Source organism: Myxocyprinus asiaticus, chromosome 13 (genome assembly GCF_019703515.2).
Source record: "Myxocyprinus asiaticus isolate MX2 ecotype Aquarium Trade chromosome 13, UBuf_Myxa_2, whole genome shotgun sequence".
In the NCBI taxonomy this organism is placed as follows: Eukaryota; Metazoa; Chordata; class Actinopteri; order Cypriniformes; family Catostomidae; genus Myxocyprinus; species Myxocyprinus asiaticus.
The window spans coordinates 7464713-7487605 of record NC_059356.1 but is presented as its reverse complement, the minus strand read 5'-3'; positions in this window follow the sequence as shown (position 1 = coordinate 7487605).

Genomic DNA, 22893 nt, shown 5'->3' with positions numbered 1-22893 from the left:
TTTTTATTTTGATAAGCAAGGAAACTTTTTAAAACTATGAAATTCATTCTGAATTAAAATAGTTTTCCTTATTTGGGTGGAGGTAAAGATTTTCAGTGAATAAAGACATTTGGGACTTTTATTCACACAAAGCTATTGTACGGCCTTAGAGAATACAGTACATGGTTGTATGAGTTGTAAGGACTACTTTTGTGCTTGTTTCCTCCTTTTTGGAGCTTGACAAAGAGCTGTGTGAAGAGTTTTTTTTTTTTTTTCTAGCAATGACAAATTTGATAATAATAAATAAGAATTTTGTCTCAAAAGAAATGTTAATTTCAGGTATTTTCAGTATCTACATAAATTTGCAACATTAAAAAAAATTGCCTCAAATCAACCTTTAGACACCAAGCGTAAAGATCTCATGGAAGACAAAAAATTTCCAGTGTATTGTTACAAACTTTAGAGAAGTGCTGTGGTACTTTGTGTTGCTATTTAGTGTTATGGGAGAAAATAAAATAAAGGAGCCTTTTACCCCACAGAGACTTTAGCCCCGTTGTAGCCTACTGTATGTCAACAATTGTGCAATTTGAGTCATTTTTATTTTGACAAATTTTAGGAGAATTAATATCAAAACAAAGTTGCTATTTAAATAAAACATAACAGATAACATAACAGAGAAGATTTAGACATTATAAAAAAAAAAAATTAATGTAAAAATTAAAAGAGAATTTCAATAAGAAAAAGTCACACATTAAAATTGGAAGCACATATGGAGTTATTAAATGAAAGTTCGGGAGGAGCTTGCTCATCTAATCTGCCAATCAACCTGCAGGGTGCTTTGTATATAAACTGTGGGGGGTAAATATAGAGCTCGTGTCCAGCCTCTTCCTCGAGCCCCTCCTTTGCGGACAGCAAGCCACATACGTTTACCCTTAATTACTCAAAGATTATATGGGCAGGCAAACTTGATTATACATGATTATATATACAGTACATGTATATTGGATATTGTTCTTGGAAATTACTAGCAATAGTTTGCAAGACAATTCTCAGCAGCTTTAGTGTTCACATGATCAGCATTATAGCATTGTCTGGCTGGCCCAGATGACTGCAGGATAGAAGATAAAGGTTTGTCTGAAGACATGAGGGTTCATATGGAATCACTGATTCTTTGATGTCAAAGCTCAGGGCTGCAGATCTTTTCTGCCTTGAGCTCCACACGCACTCATTTATTTATCCATCTATTTTTTTCCTTTGGACCATGCAGAGATCCAAGAGCCCTGTGTTACCTGCAGACTGCAAGAAATAAACAACCTGCTACTGCCGTCACAGAGAGGTACATAAAGACAGCAATAAAGATAGCAAGGACACAAAGACAGAGAAAGAAATAGCTACACCGTCTCTTAACAACACGCTGGAATCAATAGTAATGGAAATCTCCCAACTGCCAAAACCTTTCTGATAAAAAAAAAAAGAAAAAAAAAGAAAAAAAAAAGAAAAAAAAAGGCAATCCTTATTTGTTTCTTGTTTCCATTCTCAGCAGGTTCCTTAATGGGGTCATGTCATGAGGAATATATATATATATATTTTAAACTTCCTCTCCAGCCCAAAAAAGAGCATTTATTGTTTCATGCAAAAATGACAATATCTTAGCTCAGTAGGTCATTAAAATGTAAGTGGATGGTGATACGACTTTTGAAGCTCAAAAAATCACAGATAGTCATCATAAGTCAAGTCATTTTTATTTGTATAGTGCCTTTCACAACACACATCGTTTCAAAGCTGCTTTACAGAAAATCATGCATTAACAGAAAATGAAACTGTAATATCTATAATGTCTTAGAGTCATCATTGTGTAGTTTGATAAAATACAATTGTGAATTGTGTTTAAAAATAAGTAATTAAATAGTAATTGTATTTAGAAACCCAGTGAGCAAGCCAAAGGCGACTGTGGCACAGTGGTGTATCCAGGACATTTTTACTGGGGTGGCCAAGATGGGGCACAGACCTAGTGTGGGGTGGCGATACCGGGAGAAAAGAAACTTTATGAATGACACATGATCAAAATGTGTAAATATCGCATTGCTTTGCTTCAACATCTACACATGCAGAATAAATGAATTCTTAAACTCATGTTAGCATTCACTGAATTGTTTGTATTCAATATCAGACTGTTGTTTTGACATTTGACAGTTTTCTATTCCTGTTCTATTTCAACCTATTACAGTTTCTGGGAATCTCTGGTTATTTTAACATAACATCCATTTTTAAATCAGTAATTGTTTAGGAAAAGTCAGTTACACATTTTAAGAGCCATTCTCATTGTAGAGAATTAATCTGCGTATAACATCAGGTATAGTGTATAATCATAAAAAGATACAAGTACAGGTGATAACTGATTGAGGCGCAATTCAATCAATCATTCAATCAATTATTCATTCATTTATTAGCTATAACTGCACTGTCCAGCAGAAATATTGTTAAATTGGGTACAAATCAGTGTGTGAAATTGTCTACGAGGGCTTATAGTTGTCTGTCTGGAAACCCCAAATTTGCAGATTGAGCTCTGTATACAGCAAAAAACAAAACTCTATTTACAGTGTCTACTCAGGTTTATTTTCCACATGTTCTGATAGCTTCAATTACTTTGAATATTACCAAATAAAATAGTTAGTCAAATCATTTGCGGCATTTAAGTGCATTTTGCCCTGCCTCTGCATATTTAAAATGTCAAATAATAAAAACTTTGAAGATTTTATTGGTCTGACTGACCAATAATACACATAAAGAGCTCATAAATAACTCATGTAAAGATTTAAAGTACAGTCACAGCACAAACCCTTCCATTTCACACACAGGTTAGCCATATATATAACTTTAGCTATTGAACATATACATCTGTAAAACGCTTTACACACCTCCGTCATTAAATCAGAAAACATGGCATTTCATATTTCATGTCAATATAAAGATAACATGCTGAATGTGGTGTAGGGTCTAGCTTACTCTTTAACCTAGCTACTGTAACAATGAGAAAATGTTTTCACATTCACATGGAAATTCAGGATAAATTAAACGATAGATTAGATGAACAAACCTCTCAAATAACAGCTTTCTTTTTGACCACAAATCGACATCGTCAACTCATTGGAAGTTGGAGGTAGACGCTAGCTCGTGTCAGCTTCGTGCTTCTGACCGATCATTATACTCCAGATCTGGCGCCTGCTGCCCGCGACCTGCGGCACCTGCCTGGCCACCTGCGGCCTGCCCCTCCCCCCACTGATCAAAGATCAGCTCACACAGCTTCAGTCCCACCATTACTATAATGGTCAGAAATATAAAACTGACCCTGGGTCAGTGTGGCTCTAAATCAACAAATGACCTGAGATGTCATCTTTGATTGACAGGTGTTTCTATTGGTTCTTCGTTCTTGTGTTGATGAACATGATGAACTACCAATCAGTTCTGGGGTGGCCACAGGGTGGCCAATGAGATTTCAGGGGTGGCCCAGGCCACCACAGGCCACCCCCTAAAATCACCACTGCTGTGGCAAGGAACACAGAACTACATAAGATGTTGGTTAATGGAGAACAATGCGGGGGCCAGTTCCCCTCTGGCTAACATCATGAATATAATGCCAATATTACTTAATTATGTATAGTGCAAGCCATGGTTTAAAATTATTAAAGTAAGTAAGTGTTAAGGGCCAGTGTTTAAACAAAGATTTTGTAAGAACTGTAAGATTAATGACTAATGTCTTTGAAGTTCATCCTGGATTATCTGCAGAAGTTCACTTAGGTGCATTGTCCTTTGTTAGTTGGCTGATGAAGGGTTTTGTTGGCAGTTAATTGATAGTCTATGTATTCCATTTTAAGAGTGTAGCCCATCATTAGACTGAGGTGATTCAGGCAGAGATCAATGAGGTGCATCGCAGTTCAACCGGCCGGTAATTTCGGTGCGGTCTATCCTAAATCCAAGGTTCAGGCAATGTCATATGATGTATCCCATGTCTTATGGTTGGATTTGGCATCAGTTCATCCTATGAAGTCCATCGTAATAGAATGAAGTGATGTTTGGCTGGCACCGGCTACATTTAGTCATCATCACTCAAAGACACATAGCAGTGGAGTCCAACATGAAGCAGGAATGGAGCTGGATCCAGCTGGTTCTGGTGACCTCAGGATAGGAGTCCCGAGGTTGAGACATGCATACAAATAGAATAATATTAGCATAGGTGCCATTCAATTTATTGCAGAGTTATAGATCTTGATCATTGTTTCTGGTTTTTGGTTCCGGCAGACCTAACTAAAGCAGCCTAATTGTGAGTTGAAGGATAAATTAGGTGTATGCCTGGCTAAATAGATGAGTCATTAGTATAGACTTAAACTGAGTGAGTGTGTCTGCATCTCGAACAGTGTTATGGAGACTATTCCATAGTTTAGGAGCCAAATATGAAAAGGATCTTCCTCCTTTTGTGGATTTTGATATTCTAGGAACTATTAACAGGCCAGAATTTTTCGATCGTAATGAATGTTATGGAATATAGCATGGTAGTTGGTCACTTAAGTACTGCGGAGCTAAACCATTCAAAACTTTGTACGTAGTTAACAGATTTTTAAAATTAATACGAAATTTAACAGGTAGCCAATGTAACAACGATAAATTGGGGCTAATATGATCATATTTCTTGGTTCTAGTCAGCACTCTGGCTGCTGAATTTTGAATTTTATTTATTGATCTGGCTGGACATCCTCCCAGTAATGCATTACAATAATCTAGTCTTGAGGTCATGAACGCATGAATTAGTTTTTCGGCATCAGCAACAGAGAGCATGTGTCGTAATTTAGCAATATTTCTTAGGTGGAAGAATGCTGTTCTACAAATATTGGAACAGATTGGTATATATACAAATATAACACCTAAATTCTTCGCTTTTGAAGATGATGTAACAGTACATCCATCGAGAGTCAAATGATATTTTAGCAGCTTGTTTTTAAAGGTTTTTGGTCCAATAATTAGTACCTTTGTTTTGTCGGAACTGAGTAGAAGGAAATTTCTGGCCATCCAATCTTTGATTTATTTGATTGATACACTCTGCTAATTTGGAGAATTGTGAAATTTCGTCAGGTTTTGAAGAAATATAAAGTTGGGTATCGTTGGCATAACAGTGGAAACTTATTCCATGATTTCTGATAATATCTCCCAGGGAAAGCATATACAAGGAGAAAAGCAGAGGCCCTAAAACTGATCCCTGTGGCACTCCATACTTAACTTTTGTTTGGTTTTACAGTTCCTCATTTACATAGAAAAAGTGGTAGCAGCCTGCTAAATAGGACCTAAACCATGCTAATGCAAGTCCACAAATGCCAACATAATTCTCTAGCCTATTTAAGAGAATGTCGTCATCTATCGTATTGAAGGCAGCACTAAGTCTAGTTTGACCTTAATCAGATTTTTGTTTTGTTTTGTTTTTGGTAGTTTGGGGACAGACACAGTCTCTATGTGATATCTAGGTGATAGAGTCTCTATGTGTTGTAGTTTATGTGACCTGTGTGATGTCTCAAGGCAGCTAGCAGATGTTCGGATTAACTAGTTTGTCTGCTTCCTGACCTGGACCCCAGTTAGTCAAATACTATCACTATTAAGACTATGATCCAAATACTAGAGAGCAGCACCTTCCCTGGAGCCCCATGCAGGAGAGGCAGTGGAGAGAGATGTGTAGTTGTCAATATGTGTGATTATTATTTTTTTTTTAAACTTTGTATGACCACTGGGAAATGCATTTAACAATAGTGGCTGGAGTCTCTATTTCTACATTCCTTACAATAGAATCACCAATTATTAGGGCTCTTTCAACATGATTCTCAGTGGGTGCATCACTGAGTGGGGAGAACTGATTGGAAACCCCTCGCTTTGCTGAGCGATTATGCTGCCGAGACATCACCCAAACACCCTGCTGCGGGGCTCTAGAGCCGGAACCAAATTGTGTGTGTTGCTCATTGAACTACCCGTATCCGAAACAGTATCTCTTTCTCACTGACCTCCACTAGCGTTCGGATGCATGTCTCTAACTCATTAACCTTCTCTGTCAGCCTGTTGAAGACGGAGAAGAAACTATAGTAAACATGTGACATACAATGCAGGAAAAAGTAACATGAGCGGATGCCATGACTTACCGCAATTGTTTGTTATTGTTCGTTGTTCCTGAGCGGTGAGGGTTTGAGATCGATGTGAATCCCTCACACAATTGTTTGTTGTTATGGTTGTTCTTGATAAGCAGTGCTTTGAGATCTATGCAATAATCCGTAAAACACAGAGGAGAAAAACGGGTGTGCGCTGCACAATGCGCGCAGTTTAATCACGATAAAAATAGAAAGCGGATGCACGTGGAAAATGCACACAGTTGAATCGTGATAAGAGAATAATGCGGGGGGAAACCCGATGCGCGCTGAAAAATGGCAGATGTTAAGGATTAAAAGCTGAAAATAGATAGATAAGCGATGCTAAAAAAGCTAGCAGACAACAAACAGACTCGAGCTAGGCACCAGCAGCAACAGGTAACATACACGCAGATGAAACAGTAGAAAAATTGAAAAACCCGAAACACATGGTAAAATGAAAAAGGATAAAACAATGAACATATGAGAATAAGCAATGCTAAGCAGGCTAGCAGGCTACAAACACTCGTGCGACATGCCGTCAGCAACAGAAACAGTAAGTCCAGTGACGAGAGCAGTCAGAAACGTCATTCATACAAACCCAGACATGATGAAGTGACATGATCGGTGCAAAAACATCAATATGTAAGTAATTTTTTTAAAACTCTAAATCATCGCTTCCGGTCAGCAGCGATATGCATGCGTGAAGTAATTATGTTGGCACGTAAAACACGAGCTGAGGCACGTGCGACACATATGGAAGAGCAGCACTGTTTACAATTGAGTAGGAGGAATGCTGTACAGTAGCTTGGTTGGTTTTGGTTTAGATCTGTATTTATTTATTTATTTACTCACACTGGTGCATTTGTGTGCTTATTCTGGATGTCTCAGTTGAGAGAATGTGAGATTACGTCCGCAACATGGCAACGCAAATATGTCACATGAGAGAAGAAGCTTGCCAGAAGTGTTGGATTGTAGTTAAAAAGTACTTAAATTTTGATCGTATTACTTTAACAGACATTAATTTAACCGCTGGAGTCATATTGATGACGTTTATTCTGACTATCTGTGATTTTTGGAGCTTCAAAAGTTGAATTACCTTCCACCTGCATTGTAAGGACCTACTAAACTGAGATATTTTTCTATTTTTCTTCAAATGTGTCCTGGTGAAGAAAGAAGTCATGCACACCTGGGATATCATGAGGGTAATTAATTAATGAGATGATTTTCATTTTGGGTGAACTATCCCTTTAAAGTGGTACTATTGTTAAGATGTGCTGCAAAGATTTTAGCCAATTATAACACAGTGGGCATGTACAGTATGTTGAAGCCTTAACGGGCAAGTACACAGACACTAAGCATTTCAGACAGAGGGCCAGACTGCCGTGCAAAGGCAAAAGTCCGTAACTTCGTTTTTGGTCAAAAATGAGTTATTGATATTTTTGAGACTTTCAAGACCTCCTTTATCATGTGGATAATTATCTTGAGTCAGTTCCGTTGTTTTTTCGAGAAAATAATGGGTTGTCTTAACAGTAACTTCCAAAAGCCCAAGAGAAACCAAGGCAGAACTCCATAACTCCAAATTACCGCTCTTTGACTTTGTTTTGGAACGCACAAATTGAGTAAGGGTACTCTGTCATGCGTCAAAATGAAGTTACTGTGCTGGCATGGAGTTACTGTACTCTGCCTTTGTATATTAAAGTTTACCACGTTTAAATTACGGTGTAGCCTGTGTACTGTCATACATCTGTCATTGAAGCAATCTGACACACACGATACCTGAATAAAAGTGTAGTAAACAAATATTGTTGAGTGTTTTTCTATAGCGTTTAAGGGAAAATGATGGTTGAGATGGCTTTGAAATGCCGACATAAAGGTCAAGGTAAGAAAGTGTGTAACACAGAAGATGCATTATTCAAACTAATTAGATAGATAGATCGCAATCTACTTCATTTAGCTAGCTAGCAGCCTATAGCATAAATAGGCTACTCGGCTATCCAATGAATAGGCTACCAAACTGCTCCATATAACAAAGCACTGTAAACAAGCAAAGACTGGATAACTTGCCAGCAATAAGTAATCGTAAATATTCTCAAAGTTGTTGGTTTTTTTTTTTTTTGTTGTTGTTTTTTTTTTGTTTTTTTTTCATATTGCAGATTATTCAGTCAGTGCCAGCCTATCAGTGACTGCTGTCAACATCAGTGTCAGTGAGTCCGGAGCTGCCCACTAGTTGCACGAGTGTGGACTCGAATGCCATGACAGCGTAGCATGATCACACATAAAATCAGTAGTAACAGTTCGCAATTAAATCTGTCCTACCTTTTCTGGTAACCTGATAAAATCCATGGCAATGAACGTCATCGCAGATGTTTAATCCACAACAATCCACAAGCATTCTGATTTCTCAGCATTATTCCTACTTGCTGGCGTTCACATCAATCCACAAGTCGATCTTTTAGGCTAGACTACTTTCATTCAATTCGATGTAAAAGCACTTAGGCTAACTTATGTCTTGTATCCTTTTATGTTAGTGAACACTGCAATAAATAAATTGGTTTCAAAACGGTATCCAACCACATGTATAACTTTTTGTCTGGATGTCAGTTACGGTCAGATTCAGAAAAACAATAAATATAGTCACATACTCTATATTATAGCCTTTGAGATTGGCCAGTCCAGTCCACCAGTCAGAGACCTGTGCATTGGAGCATGGTAGCTAAATTTAACCCTTGATTAACCAGCTGTGGCACTAACTTGTAGGCCTGTGGCTGTATTTATTATCTCTTATTCCAATCCATGCATTTTAAATTTGTACATGATTTGTTATATCTTTGCATTCCATTATTAATTAAATTATGTTTACTCATTAGAAATATGCTTATCTTGTATTTATTCATATAATTAAGTGTCACCTATCTGCAGTCAACCTGTTAGTTTTGCTGCACACCAATTGAAGATATTCTTTACCGCTATGGAGGTATGTGTCATGTCTAATGTATTAAAAATGCCATCAGAATACAACCAAAGCACAGGATAGCAATAAGTACATGGCTATAAGTAATTGTAAATCATCCAAAATAAATGCCATGATCACTAGATTTTATACAGGTGTTACTATAATGATTTTGTAAATAGTGATCAGCAACAAAATATTGATAATGTGGAAGTTACTGCCTTTTGCCTTGGCGTGAATTCTCACTTTTTGCAGACAATACAAAGGCAGAGTACAGTAACTTCAAATTAGGGGTCAAAAGTAATGTTTGAGCTCAAGATTTTTTTATGTAGATAAATTTCATTACTAAAACATCTAATTGCCAGATTTTCAGTGTCCTACCTATAATACATTTGGCTGGACAACTAAAAAACTTTAAAGTCATTTTTCTCAGTTCCACACTCTAGCAAGTTAAGGTCTTTTGCCTTTGTAGGGCAGCAGAGACAGGGTGGAAAAAGGTAATGTAATACTATTTTTATTTTTGTGCAAAAACCCTTATTAACAATACAAGAGAACATCAAGGAATATGGCATGACCAAATGCTCAAATGATGCTGAGCTGCATCATCAATGTCAGATATATCTCTTTTGAGACTGTGATCTCAGCATCAGGACTGATTCACATATACCTTGTGAGTGGGGAGTTACGGCCTTTAAATTGTGAGCGTGAGTCGTGAGGTGTAGTATCCAGAAGCATCCCAGACACGGCAGTGAGTGCATAGTTTCACGCTGAGCCTATTTTTGCTGCACGGCTCACAGCAGCTCTGGGTGCAGAAACACAAAAGTAAATGTAAAATATTTAAATCAATCCTACAATACACTTCAGTGTGTAGGTCTACATACAAACAAACACAAAATAACCTACTAAAGGAAAGAATTAATAAATACACTTAGGAGATTTCCACAGAAGTTCTACACATTCAACACCACTTGCATGTTTGTTTATGAAATATTTTGGCTAATTTGATGATTCATTTAGCTACCAACAGGAGTGTAGAACTCTCAGATCTATTTAACACATTTTACTATGTTAAAATCCCCAGAATTCCACAGATTTTCCTTCAAAATTTGCACATAAACTGTGAAAACAGTCTGCAGATTTTGTCTGGGCCTGCTTATGCCCTTATGGAAGAAAATATTTGTGGTAGGAACATATATATATATATATACATTTTTTAATTTTTTATTTATTTTGCCTGGTCAGAGCCACAGTTCTGTCTCGCAAAAGGCCACTGTGAAAGCCCAACACCACCTTGTTGTTCACGCCTTGCTCATGCTCCACTCATGCCCTGCTCATGGACTTTGTGTGAATCAGGTGCCATACAAGATTGAACTTCAAATGAATCTGAGTCATAAGCTTTAAGGAGAGACATGCATAAAAATGCCATCATAAATCATCAACACACATTATAAAATGCCTAACAGATCATTTGTTAATATACTGCATATTCAAATAGTTAGACATATGAGATAATGTGCTTTTTAATGTTAACTTATTAATTTAACTAACATTACACAATGCTTAACACAACTTACAAATGTTATTAAGCTTTCTACTAAATCAAAGAGTGAAAGAGTGTGACATCATGTAGACCGAAATCTGGCAAAAACAAAGGTGTTTTTAAGTTTGTTTCGGTGGTTCGTAAAAGCTTGCTAGGGTGAAATTTCAGGAAATCTTCAAACTAGCTGCTATAAACCTTACTGCCTTTGGTCCACATCACAGGTAGGTGTGACCTGAAGCTCCGCCTACCTTTGATGCCAACAACTAATTTCAGTTACATTGTTCAGACAGTTAAGATCAGTCAACATGAACACACCAGCATGCAGAATTATTAGCGAACTGGTGCAAATTTACCTCTCTACGATCGTTCACCTCGAGACATTTGAAGAACATGTCATGCAACTTGTTTATTTGATTAGTCTACAAAAGCAATCAAATCTACTCAAATACTCTTAAGTGCCCATTCAAATGCCATGAGAATTCTACCACTGAACCACCAATTTTCCTAATCCAAAACAAAGTTCTCACAGGTACAGGAAAGGCTTCCAATTAGTTTTTGGGTTAAACTCCTTTGTGCGCTAAATCTCCAGCATGAATGAACACTCCACTTCCATTTTCCATCGGACCCGGGTCAAACGCGTGGCAGGCGTGAATTCTACCACTGAACCACCAATGCTCACATCTCCCAAACTAAAATTCTCACATATATTGGATAGGCTTCCATTTTGTTGAAGGGTTCTGGCTCTTAATGAGTACTCATCTTGCACTGAACACTGAACAACCAGTGCTCACTGTTCACAAAGAAAAGTTCCCACAGAGATTGGATATGCCAACAACACTTGTTGGCATTGGCCTGGAATTGGACCCTAGTCTCACACTTGGAAGGCGAGAATTCTACCACTTACCATGAATTCTCACAACTCCCAAACCAGGAGAAAAGTTCTCACATATATTGAATATACTTTCAATTCGTTTAAGGGTTCTAGCACATTAAAAATCCAGATCTTTGGCATAATGGAGTACTTCTATTGCATTGAACACTGAACAATCAATGCTCACTGTTCCCAAAGTAAAGTTCCTACAGATTTTGGATATGACAACAAACACTCCTCTTGCATTTGCCAGGAATTGGACCCTGAGGCCTGTACCATGAAGTCAGTTTCAGTGGCTAGCCAGGTAAGTTTTAATTTATTTTGCCTCAACCCCAGGTTTTAGGTACCATGAAAGTTGGTCGGCTTTTAGCGGTGTTCATCGCCATAGCAATTTACGCTACACGGCTAACCTGCACAGTAGCAGGTTTCGTTCTGGATTACAGATCGCTAACAGATGCTGAACTAATCAGGTGTGAGTAAAATTACATCTCTGACGCAGTCAAGTCACTCCCCCTTGTCTCTTAAACCACACTTTACAAATAAAATCTTAGAAATCCACAAAATCGACTCTTCATTATAAATTATTTATTTGAGAATCTAAATGTAGATTTTCAGCAGATAGAGTGTTGTATTTTATTTAAAATGTAATTGCTTTTCATTTACCCTCTTTAGCCATAGCACAAAATATATTTGAAAATATAAACATAATATATTAGGCTATCTATAAAACAGCCAGTAAGATGGATTAATATGATACCTGCAAAAAATAATAGTTTTTAAAATATTAATAGCTCAAGAGTGCTATGGAAACCTTTTTGCTAGGTTTGAAAATGTGTCCATTCCTCTATCAGTGAACAGTTGGTGATATCCTTTCAGACCTCTTTCTACCCTAAACTTAAATATATTATCTAATCTATTTGGCATGAAATCCGGAACTTTAGAAATTTCTTGTAAATTAATTATATCTTAATTTCAATATGTTTCTTTCTTCTTCTTTTTTTTTAAATCACATTTTAAAATGACTATTAATACAAATAGTATCTATTGATTTAAATGTGTTGCTTTGTTTGGGTAGGAACAGGGATATATTAATAGGATCCCCCATTTGATAAATTTCCATCTTCATCCATTTCACTTTAGATTCTTTGTTCATCCAAATCAATATAGGTTGAATTTGGGCTGTTTTATAATAATTTATTAAATTTGGGAATTCTAGTCCTCCAAGCCTTTTTGACAACTTCTAGTTTTTGTATTATCCCATATATATTTACAAAGTAGTTTATTCCATTGTCTAAAAACACTTTTTGATATACTAACTGGTAGATTTTGAAAAAGGAAAATAAACTTAATATTCATCTTTATAGTCTTTATTCATTTTGTAATCAATAGTAGCCTATATTTATTTGTAATAGTTTTGAATGATATATACATTTTCAATTCAAATAAATATAAAAGCTTTTATATTTTAAATGTAAGCTTTTAAAATGAATAAGCCATCATGGTTACTTGTGTAACCTCCGTTCCCTGATGGAGGGAACGAGACGTTGTGTCGATGTAGTGACACTAGGGGTCACTCTAGGGAGCCCGAGACACCTCTGGTCTTTGATAAAAGGCCATCTTGAACGGGAGTCTGTGCAAGGCCCGGTTCAGAACTCACAGGTCCAAGATTGGCTGCAACCCACCGCCTTTTTTGGGTACGATGAAGTAGGGGCTGTAAAACCCCTTCCTCATCTCAGCTGAAGGGACAGGCTCTATCGCATCCTTCCGTTGAAGGGACACAATCTCCGCGCGTAAAGGCACCAGGGCATGAACCTGGGCGTGCACCTGGCAAACTGAATCGCATAGCCAAGTCGGACGGTCTGGGTCAGCCATCGCGAGGGGTTGGAGAGCGCAAGCCATGCGTCCAAACTCCGGGTGAGGGGCACTACGGGGACAATCGCGTTGGACGTACCGGCGGGTGGTGCCTCGCGGCGGGGTGGAGCCTGAGGTGCCAAGTTGAGGGAGCTCGAGCCCCAAACCCGTGCTGAGTCTGGGGACATCGAAGCACTTACCTGGCTCTGGATATCCACCATAGGGCTGGTCAGGGAGGGGGAGGAGGAAAATCGTCCCCGCAGTCCATCAGAACCGGCCTGGCGTGGGCGTGATTGTGCCACAGCTGGGCGCGCAGGGGAGGGGGGCCACCCCTGGAGTGCCATACCTGCCAGAAAGGAACGGTGGCCAGTGGTCATGATAACGACAGCCGCGAGCACCGGATATGTGACCCAGGAAATGAGAATACCACTCCTTTTCTGAATGTGTAGGTGCCGTAGCCCTTCGGGCATGCGGCGAATCAAAGAAAAGGCAAAGGATTCTCCTTCTCCACATGCCTGGGTCGCCCGTCTCAGGGGCACTTCAAAGCCTTCCTTGGGTTCATGGCGGCCAGCCGTGAGACGGGCGGTGTCTGCTTCCTGCGGGTGGCTCCATGGCTGGGCTGCGGGGGCGGGCTGCGGCGGAGCCGGTGTTGTTGCGGCAGGAGGACACCCTTGGCGATGAGCAGACAGGGTGCGGGGTCTTGAACCGCGCCGAGGCAGGATGTGCTGAATAGCCTCCGTCTGCTCTTTCATCGCCGAGAACTGCTGCGCGAAGTCCTCGACAGTGTCGCCGAACAGGCTGACCTGGGAGATGGGGGTGACAAGGAACCATACCTTGTCAGCTTCCCACATCTCGACCAAGTTGAGCCATAGGTGGCGCTCCTGGACCACCAGGGTGGGAATCGCCTGCCCTAGAGTCTGTGCCATGACCTTCGTCGCTCGGAGGGCGAGGTCGGTCGCTGAGTGCAGCTCCTGCATCAATCCCGTGTTAGAACTACCCTTGTGCAGTTCTCTTTGCACCTTGGCTTGGTGCACTTGCAGGAGAGCCATGGCATGTAGGGCGGAGGCGGCCTGTCCAGCAGCACCACAGGCCTTAGTCGCCAGAGATGACGTAAACCTACAGGCGCTGGACGGGAGTCTCGGGCGGCCCCACCAGGTGGTGGCGTTTTGCGGGCACAGGTGCACCGCAACCGCCTTATCCACCTGGGAAATCACAGAGTACCCCCTGGCAGCCCCACCATCGAGGGCAGTGAGAGCAGAGGAGCTCAGAGTCCGGGTCCGGACCTCGTGAGCTCCTCATGCACCTCCGGGAAGAAAGGGACTGGGGCGTGGCGTGGCCGTGAGCGGCGCTCCGGGCCCAGGAACCAATCGTCAAGCTGCGAGGATTCAGGGGGGTAACAAGGTAGCAAGCATGGCTGCCAGCTGCGTGTCAGCCTGCGACTGGGCGACCACACCCGAAGGAGGGAGCCCAGGCGAGTCCTCAGCATCAGCCCACTCTCCGATGCTGCAATTGAGAGCTTATCCACTTCTCGAGCTCCAAAACGAGATCGCGAACTCACCCTGAGACGAGCTGGCAGTCTCATCCCAGCAGGGCAAACGAGCGTACTGGGGAATGGGAGGTCCGTGGGGAGCTCCCATTGGGGTCCCCAAATTGCCCCCAGTGCTAACTGACATGGCCTCAAACCCGTAGGTAGAAGGACCGAGGCGGGGAGCCACTGGGGTGGCTTTATCCTCTAAGGAAGGAAAAAACTGCGACCGCAATATTGCCATGGTCATGCTCTCGTAGTGAGAACATGACCAGTCCACGAACGCTGTCTCAGCATGGGCAGCGCCCAAGCACGTAAGACCACGATCGTGCCCATCGGAAGTGGAGAGGTAACGACCGCAACCAGGAAATACACACAAACGGAAAGGCATCTTTAAAAAGATGCTCTCTGTTAATGCCACTCTTTTAGAAGGGAAAATATACTCTTTTAGCTGCTGAAGCACCCAGGGGCGTTCTCTGCACTCCACCGGTGCAAGAGGTGGAGAAGCCGCTGTAATGCTCCGTAAATCCAACAGTATGTCCAGGGGAGTGGCATGCAAATTCCACTCGCCAATTCCCATTGGCTTTTTCCCAAAGATCAGAGGTGTTTGGGGCTCCCAAGGGTGACCCCTAGTGTCACTACATCGACACAACGTCGAGTGAGTAACAGATAGGAATTGTATTTTTCTGTTTCGCTATTTGGGTTGTTTGTTTTTTAAGCTCGGTGATGAAGTTTGAGAAATGTTTCAAAAGTTCAGCATCATTACTAGAGCGCATTGTTTGGTCATGTATTTGTTGTTCCCTTTCCCTTCTCCGGCAGTCTCTCATCACGTGATTGGGTTTCGTACAGTAATGGCAGTTAAGCTTGCCTGTGCTTTTTCCTTCTGTTATCCAGTGCGCTGATGCAACGGTACGGGGTTTAGTTTTCCATCTATTCTCTATTTTTTATCCCCAATCTACTACTGCTCTAAAGGTGTTTTCAGCGGGATCTACACCATTCATCAAAGCCTTCTGGACTGGGGTGCCGGCATGATTTTTTAGGAGTTGTAATAATACATCATGGTCACAGCTTGCATTTTCTAGACCTGTGTGCTCCATATACATTACCCATAAATGTTCAGCGTATGCTTTGAATGTTTCATTACTTGCTTGTTTGATTTCTAAGATTTTGTCCCAATCAGCATGGGTTGGCCCATTCTGTTTAGTATAGTTCTGGATTTCATTTCAGGGGTTAATTTTGGTTTGAGCTCTTCAGGGATTGTGAGGAGTGTTATTTGCCATATGTCTCTGATTTCCAATTTATACACTGTGGCTTGTAACATATGTGTTTCCCATTATGGTTGAAATGGGCCCCTTCTTGGCCTCATCTCTACAACTTGTTTATGCCTAGAGCATTCCTCACATGTTAGTGGGTGGTTGTTTGTTGTAATTTCGTCGTTTGTGTTCATCATAGTTTTAAGTACAGAGACTTTAACTGACTTTATCTGACTCGGCTCATCAAACCTTTGAACGGGAGCTTGGTTACGAGATTCTCTCCATGGTCTGCACTCTAGCGCGGCTGCATCATCATCATCACTATCATTTGTACCCACATTGACTCCATTGTGAAAAAGGCCCAGCAGAGATTGTACTTCCTTCGCCAGCTGAGGAAATTCAACCTACCACAGGCGCTGCTGATACAGTTCTACTCAGCAGTCATTGAGTCTGTCCTCTGCACTTCAATAACTGTCTGGTTTGGTTCAGCTTCGAAATCAGATATCAGAAGACTACAAAGGACAGTTCGGACTGCTGAGAGGATTATTGGATTATTGGTTGTCCCCCCCCCTTCAAGAACTATACACTTCCAGAGTGAGGAAAAAGGCTGGAAAAATCACTCTGGACCCCACTCACCTTGCCCAATACCTTTCTGAACTGTTGCCTTCTGGCCGACACTTCAGAGCTCTGAACACCAGAACCGTCAGGCACAGGAACAGTTTTTTTCCCACAGGCTATCCATCTCATGAACAGTTAAATTGCCCCATTGAGCAATAACTATGTGCAATACACAGTTTAGTCTTTCTTATATTTATCCAACACATCCAACCTCTTCTGCCATTTAAAAAAATCATTTGCACTGTACATAACAGATTTGTATTTACACTGTGCATAACATATTGTATTAGATTTGCACTACCCATGTGTATGTGTGTGTATGTGTGTGTCTGTACGTATGTGTATAATTAGATTTTATTTTTTATTTTTTATTATTATCTATGTCTTGCTGCTGTTTTTGTATTGTTTTTGTATTGTTGTACACTGGAAGCTCCTGTCACCAAGACAAATTCCTTGTATGTGTAAGCATACTTGGCAATAAAGCTCATTCTGATTCTTCTCATTCTGATTTTGAGCCTCTAACTCAAATGCTTTGTCCAGTGCTGCTTGCTTGACTGCAGCTACTGGGAATCCTGCATTATCGCAGCAATCTTCAAGAACAGATATGTAATTATTGCCGGTTTGGAGTTTCTTTTGGAACTGGTCAATTTTTTTCGCCATGGCCTCGCTCTGTCTTGCCCAATTTTGTTTCTCATATGCGAATGCGTTTATCTGTGCTCTTAGGGTTATTAACTCTTCTGATCGCGATCTTTCAATTTCTTTAATTCTCATTAATGTATTCGTTTTCGGCAATGGTTTTTAGGTCATTGCAACGAAGTGTGTATAGCATAGCAACGGGAATCTTTTTCTATTTACTTTTAGATTCCAATTTTCGGCCCTCGGCAGAATTCCAGGGTATTATTTCGTAATTGTCCCAGTTGAAATCTACTCCCTTGTCGGTTAGGTGAACAAGGGTTTTTTTTTAATTGCAAGGCCACGGTTTCCATAATCTCCTTGTGTACACTGCCACTATAATTTCTCTGGAAAGCCATGTTTTCCCTCTAATTCTTCAGCCCCACCGGATTTCTACAGTCTCCGGTCTAACAATGGGTATATCGACCCGTTCTACAAAATGTGTCTATGTGGGGTGTGTCTGTGCTTTCCCTCAACACTTCTAAAAGGCACAAAGAATGGACTTACCACAGCAGCTGGAGACTGGAAAGGAGAAGTTCAAACCTCATGTCCTGTGTGGAATGGAACTGAATGTCACGCTTCGAAAGACATCACTCACCTGGTGTTGGGAGATCACGGAGGATGGACACCACTCTGTAAGGGGGAAGGGGAATAAGGTAAAGGAGGAATAGGGAAGCCACCCAGTGGTCCAATGACGGTATGCAGTGGAGTGGCTGAAGGTCTCCTACGCATTCTGTCTTATCGTGCGCCTTAAGTTTAAGTTATTTCGTTCCAATTAAATAACTATATTATTCATTTTATGATCCCCGTTTATTTTATCTGACTCCAATTATAAAAGTTTCCAAGGATATATTAATGTTCTAATCTTCGTTATTATTATTGAATTTGGTTTAACATTTGATCATCGTATTTATTTTATATTGTACATTCGGATTCCTGTTGCTTAGAGAGTCTCGCGCCGGCCGTGTACGCGGATCTCAAGGTCACAAATACTCCAGTATTGGTCATTAAAACAGTAATTGACTAAATACTAATTAGATGACTGCTCATGCTTGGCCTTTTATCTAAAAGTATTTTGTTTAGTCCCCTTAGATAGTAAACACTTAATTAGAGTAATATTATTTCTACCCAGAGGTCATGACCACTAAATTTACAAAGATAGACCAACAATACCTAAGTTAAAATAACTTTATATAATCATGCCATAGTTTCATATGTACACTTAGCTAGAAAATATTACAATAACCAGAGGTTTAGACTTCACCCTATTTAGGCTTGGTCGACAACTTCATGTTGTCCTAAATGGAAATTCCATATCGAGCCTGTACACTCTAAGTACACTAGAAATAATGCCAATTTGTTAGTCGTAGCTCTAAAGTCTCAGTCGGTGTGCCCCATGCTCCACTCAGAACTTAGCTTTAGTCCACTACTAACCTGGTCGTAGATTTGCGGAAACATGGACTTAACGTAATCTACTAAAGACAATAATTAAATCAGAAGTAAATCAGAATAAACTCAAATGTAACAATTTATTTACCAGGTAAAATAATACATTCATCAATTCCAGTTAGAAAATAATAAGTCAAATTTAGACATTTTATCAAACCATAAGAAATAAGATTTGCATACCTGGTAGAGAAACTACAATTGTGTGGGAGATCTGAATACAGATTCCCTGATTCCTTTGTCATCTCTCCTTAAATACCAAACAATTCTATTGTTATTTCAGATGTGTGTGTGTTTGATGTTATTCAGGATTTGGTTTACAATTTAGGGGTTTGAAGGCAGACCTTTGAAACTTGTGATCGAGTAGGTTGTTTGATGTTAACAAAGAATGTACCTAGTCTGCATACAGCATCTGGTCCCTGTGAGAGACTTGGGAGGGGCATGTCCCGGATAGAATACAGTATTTTACTAAGTTCTTAAATCTTACTTGTGATTTGACTTTGCTGAAAAGGAATGAGAATGTTTTACCAGTTGCACTGAAACCTCTTGAATGATACCAAACATGTATGATCAGAAAACCTTTTACATTACAGAACAGGATAAGACATAACTTAGTTTTGTTGACTCTAAAATGACCTGAGGTGAGATATGTAAGAGAGGGGGGCAGATGTGAGTGAGATTTACATTTTATGGTCCTTAATCAGTAGAGTGTGTTGTCTCAGGTGGAGATGCTCTTCTGTGTGAGAGTTTTATGACATTGGTTCTCACAGAGTTCTTTGACTTTTACCGGAAATAGCGCCATTTGGGCATAGACATTCTGGTGCCAGCCTTACATAGCTGATCTTAATGCTGTCTCGGAGAGAGTGTTAAGACAGCAGAAGTATCCTGCCCTTCAGGTATCTCACAGAGATTCTGGAGAGAGGTTTGATCTGGATTATTTTGAGCCTGGATGCCGCCCTGTTGTACTGGATTGGGAAAAACACAAAAGCAAGACCACTCAGCTTTTGAATCCAGCAGAGTAGAGCGGCCAACCCAATGCCCAGTCTGGATACCCTGCTGCTGATCTGGATGTTACTCCAAGTCCTCAGCCACAGCGAGGTAAACTTTCCAAAGATGCATAAATTCACAAGTCACTGCAATCAGGCAATTTTATTCCTTAAAGTAACAAAGTATTTCATTCTCTCTGTTTCAGAAACCAGCGCCCTGGCTGTACACCTGCTGTCCTTCTTTCATGGTGCCCATGCAGAGCTGCTGTCAAAGCCAGGTAAAACAGTAATTCACTAAACCTCCTTTTTCCTTATACATTAAGTAATTGCATAATCTTCTTTTTGATGCAGATATCACTGCAATGATGGTTTCCTTGTCTCATGGTGCCCATGCAGAGCTTAAGTCAGAGCTACGTAAACATTTAAAAAATACACACATTCATCCATCAAACACCTTTTTTCCACATTCATAAAGCATTTATGAAAGTAACTTTTTTCTTGCAGATACAGTTGAAGTCAGAAGTTTACATACACCTTAGCCAAATACATTTAAACTCAGTTTTTCACTATTCCTGACATTTCATCGTAGAAAACATTCCCTGTCTTAGGTCAGTTAGGATCACTACTTTATTTTAAGAATGTGAAATGTCAGAATAAAAGTAGAGAGAATGATTTATTTCAGCTTTTATTTCTTTCATCACATTCCCAGTGGGTCTGAAGTTTACATACACTTTGTTAGTATTTGGTAGCATTGCCTTTAAATAGTTTAACTTGGGTAAAAAATTTTGGGTAGCCTTCCACAAGCTTCTCACAACATTTTGGCCCATTCCTCCAGACAGAACTGGTGTAACTGAGTCAGGTTTGTAGGCCTCCTTGCGGATTGAGGTCAGGGCTTTGTGATGGCCACTACAGTACCTTGATTTTATTGTCCTTAAGCCATTTTGCCACAATTTTGGAGGTATACTTGGGGTCATTGTCCATTTGAAAGACCCATTTGTGACCGAGCTTTAACCTCCTGGCTGATGTATTGAGATGTTGCTTCAATATATCCACATAATTTCCCTTCCTCATGATGCCATCTATTTTGTGAAGTGCACCAGTCTGTCCTGCAGAAAAGCACTCCCACAACATGATACTGCCATCCTCATGCTTCACGGTTTGGATGGTATTATTCGGCTTGCAAGCCTCACCCTTTTTCCTCCAAAGATAATGATGGTCATTTTAGCAAAAAGAGTTCAATTTTTGTTTCATTAGACCAGAGGAAATTTCTCCAAAAAGTAAGATTTTTGTCCCCATGTGCACTTGCAAACTGTAGTTTGGCTTTTTTATGGCAGTTTTGGTGCAGTGGCTTCTTCCTTGCTGAGCAGCCTTTCAGGTTATGTCGATATAGGACTTGTTTTACTGTGGATATAGATACTTGTCTACCTGTTTCCTCCAGCATCTTCACAAGGACCTTTGCTGTTGTTCTGGGATTGATTTGCACTTTTCGCACCAAACTCCATTCATCTCTAGGAGACAGAATGTGTCTCCTTCATGAGCAGTATGATGGCTGTGTGGTCCCATGATGTTTATACTTGCATACTATTGTTTGTACTGATGAACGTGGTACCTTCAGGCATTTGGAAATTGCTCCCAAGGATGAACCAGAGTTGTGGAGGTCCACAATTTTTTTTCTGAGGTCTTGGCTGATTTCTTTTGATTTTCCCATGATGTCAAGCAAAGAGGCACTGAGTATGAAAGGTAGGCCTTAAAATACATTCACAGGTACACCTTCAGTTCAGTACACCTCTTATCAGAAGCTAATTGGCTAATTGTTTAAAGGCTTGACATCATTTTCTGGAATTTTCCAAGCTGCATAAAGGCACAGTTAACTTAGTGTATGTAAACTTCTGACCTACTGGAATTGTGATATAGTCAATTAAAAGTAAAACAATCAGTCTGTAAACAATTGCTGGAAAAAATTACTTGTCCTGAACGACTTGACAAAACCAAAACCATAGTTTGCTAATATTAAATCTGAGTGTGTAGGATTATCCATGAACGAAGTCATCAAATGAATACAACACCACATTCCACAGATCAGAGATATCCCCCACTGAGCCATTAGAGAGTCAGAAAAACGAATCCATGGCACCTAAATTGCTGAAGGAGACCGTCTCTCCCATGCCTTTGATTAATCTCAAACTAGGGTTTGTAATGTCAGAGCTGACCAATAAAGAAGACCCTTCTTTGTTCCACAAACTTAAACCCTCTGTAAGACCAAATGGCCAAGTAACACCTTGTGACCTTAATGCATAAATCCATGGCCATATCAGGAAATGGAGACTCGTGAAGACAGTCCCAAGGTCCGAAATCAACATAGACCTAAAACAGTGACATTTCGTTCCTCCCCCGGGACACCTCCTCTCCAAATCTGCACATTCCAAAGGCATTCTCTCTTAGCTCAGCAGAGACCGCATGGATCCCACTCTCATGGTTTTAATAGACAACGGTCTCAAAATTGCTGCCAATAAGCTGTATTAATCACCAGTAGTTCCCTTAGATATATCTTATGTATCATATTTTTATATAACCTGTGATTACTTTTATAACAGACAAATTAATGATTATAGCCTGATGTACCTTTTAAAATATGTGTAGTGATTTGTAATCACTTATAACTAACAAATCAATAAGTATAATCATTAATCTTGTATTATTCATCTCATTCTACTAAGAATGACACTTTAAAGCCTACAGTCCAGAAGAACTAAAAAAAACAGAATTAAATTTCAAGATTTCATGCAGACTGAGTTATTTCAGAGGGAGCTTGATGCAACAACAAAATGGGTGGAGAAAGGACAGCAAAAGCGGAAAAGACCTGAATTTCAGCCAGCTGGTCATGTGTGTAGATTCTGCAAAATGCAACTGATGCAGGGCCCAAACAGTCTCCATATACACACAAGCTTTCCTGGGGAACCAGAGAAATATATTTACTGCCCTGCCCAAGTTTTTTCCCTGTACAGAGTTTCAGGCTTCTTCTTTTTATGAAAAGGAAACAC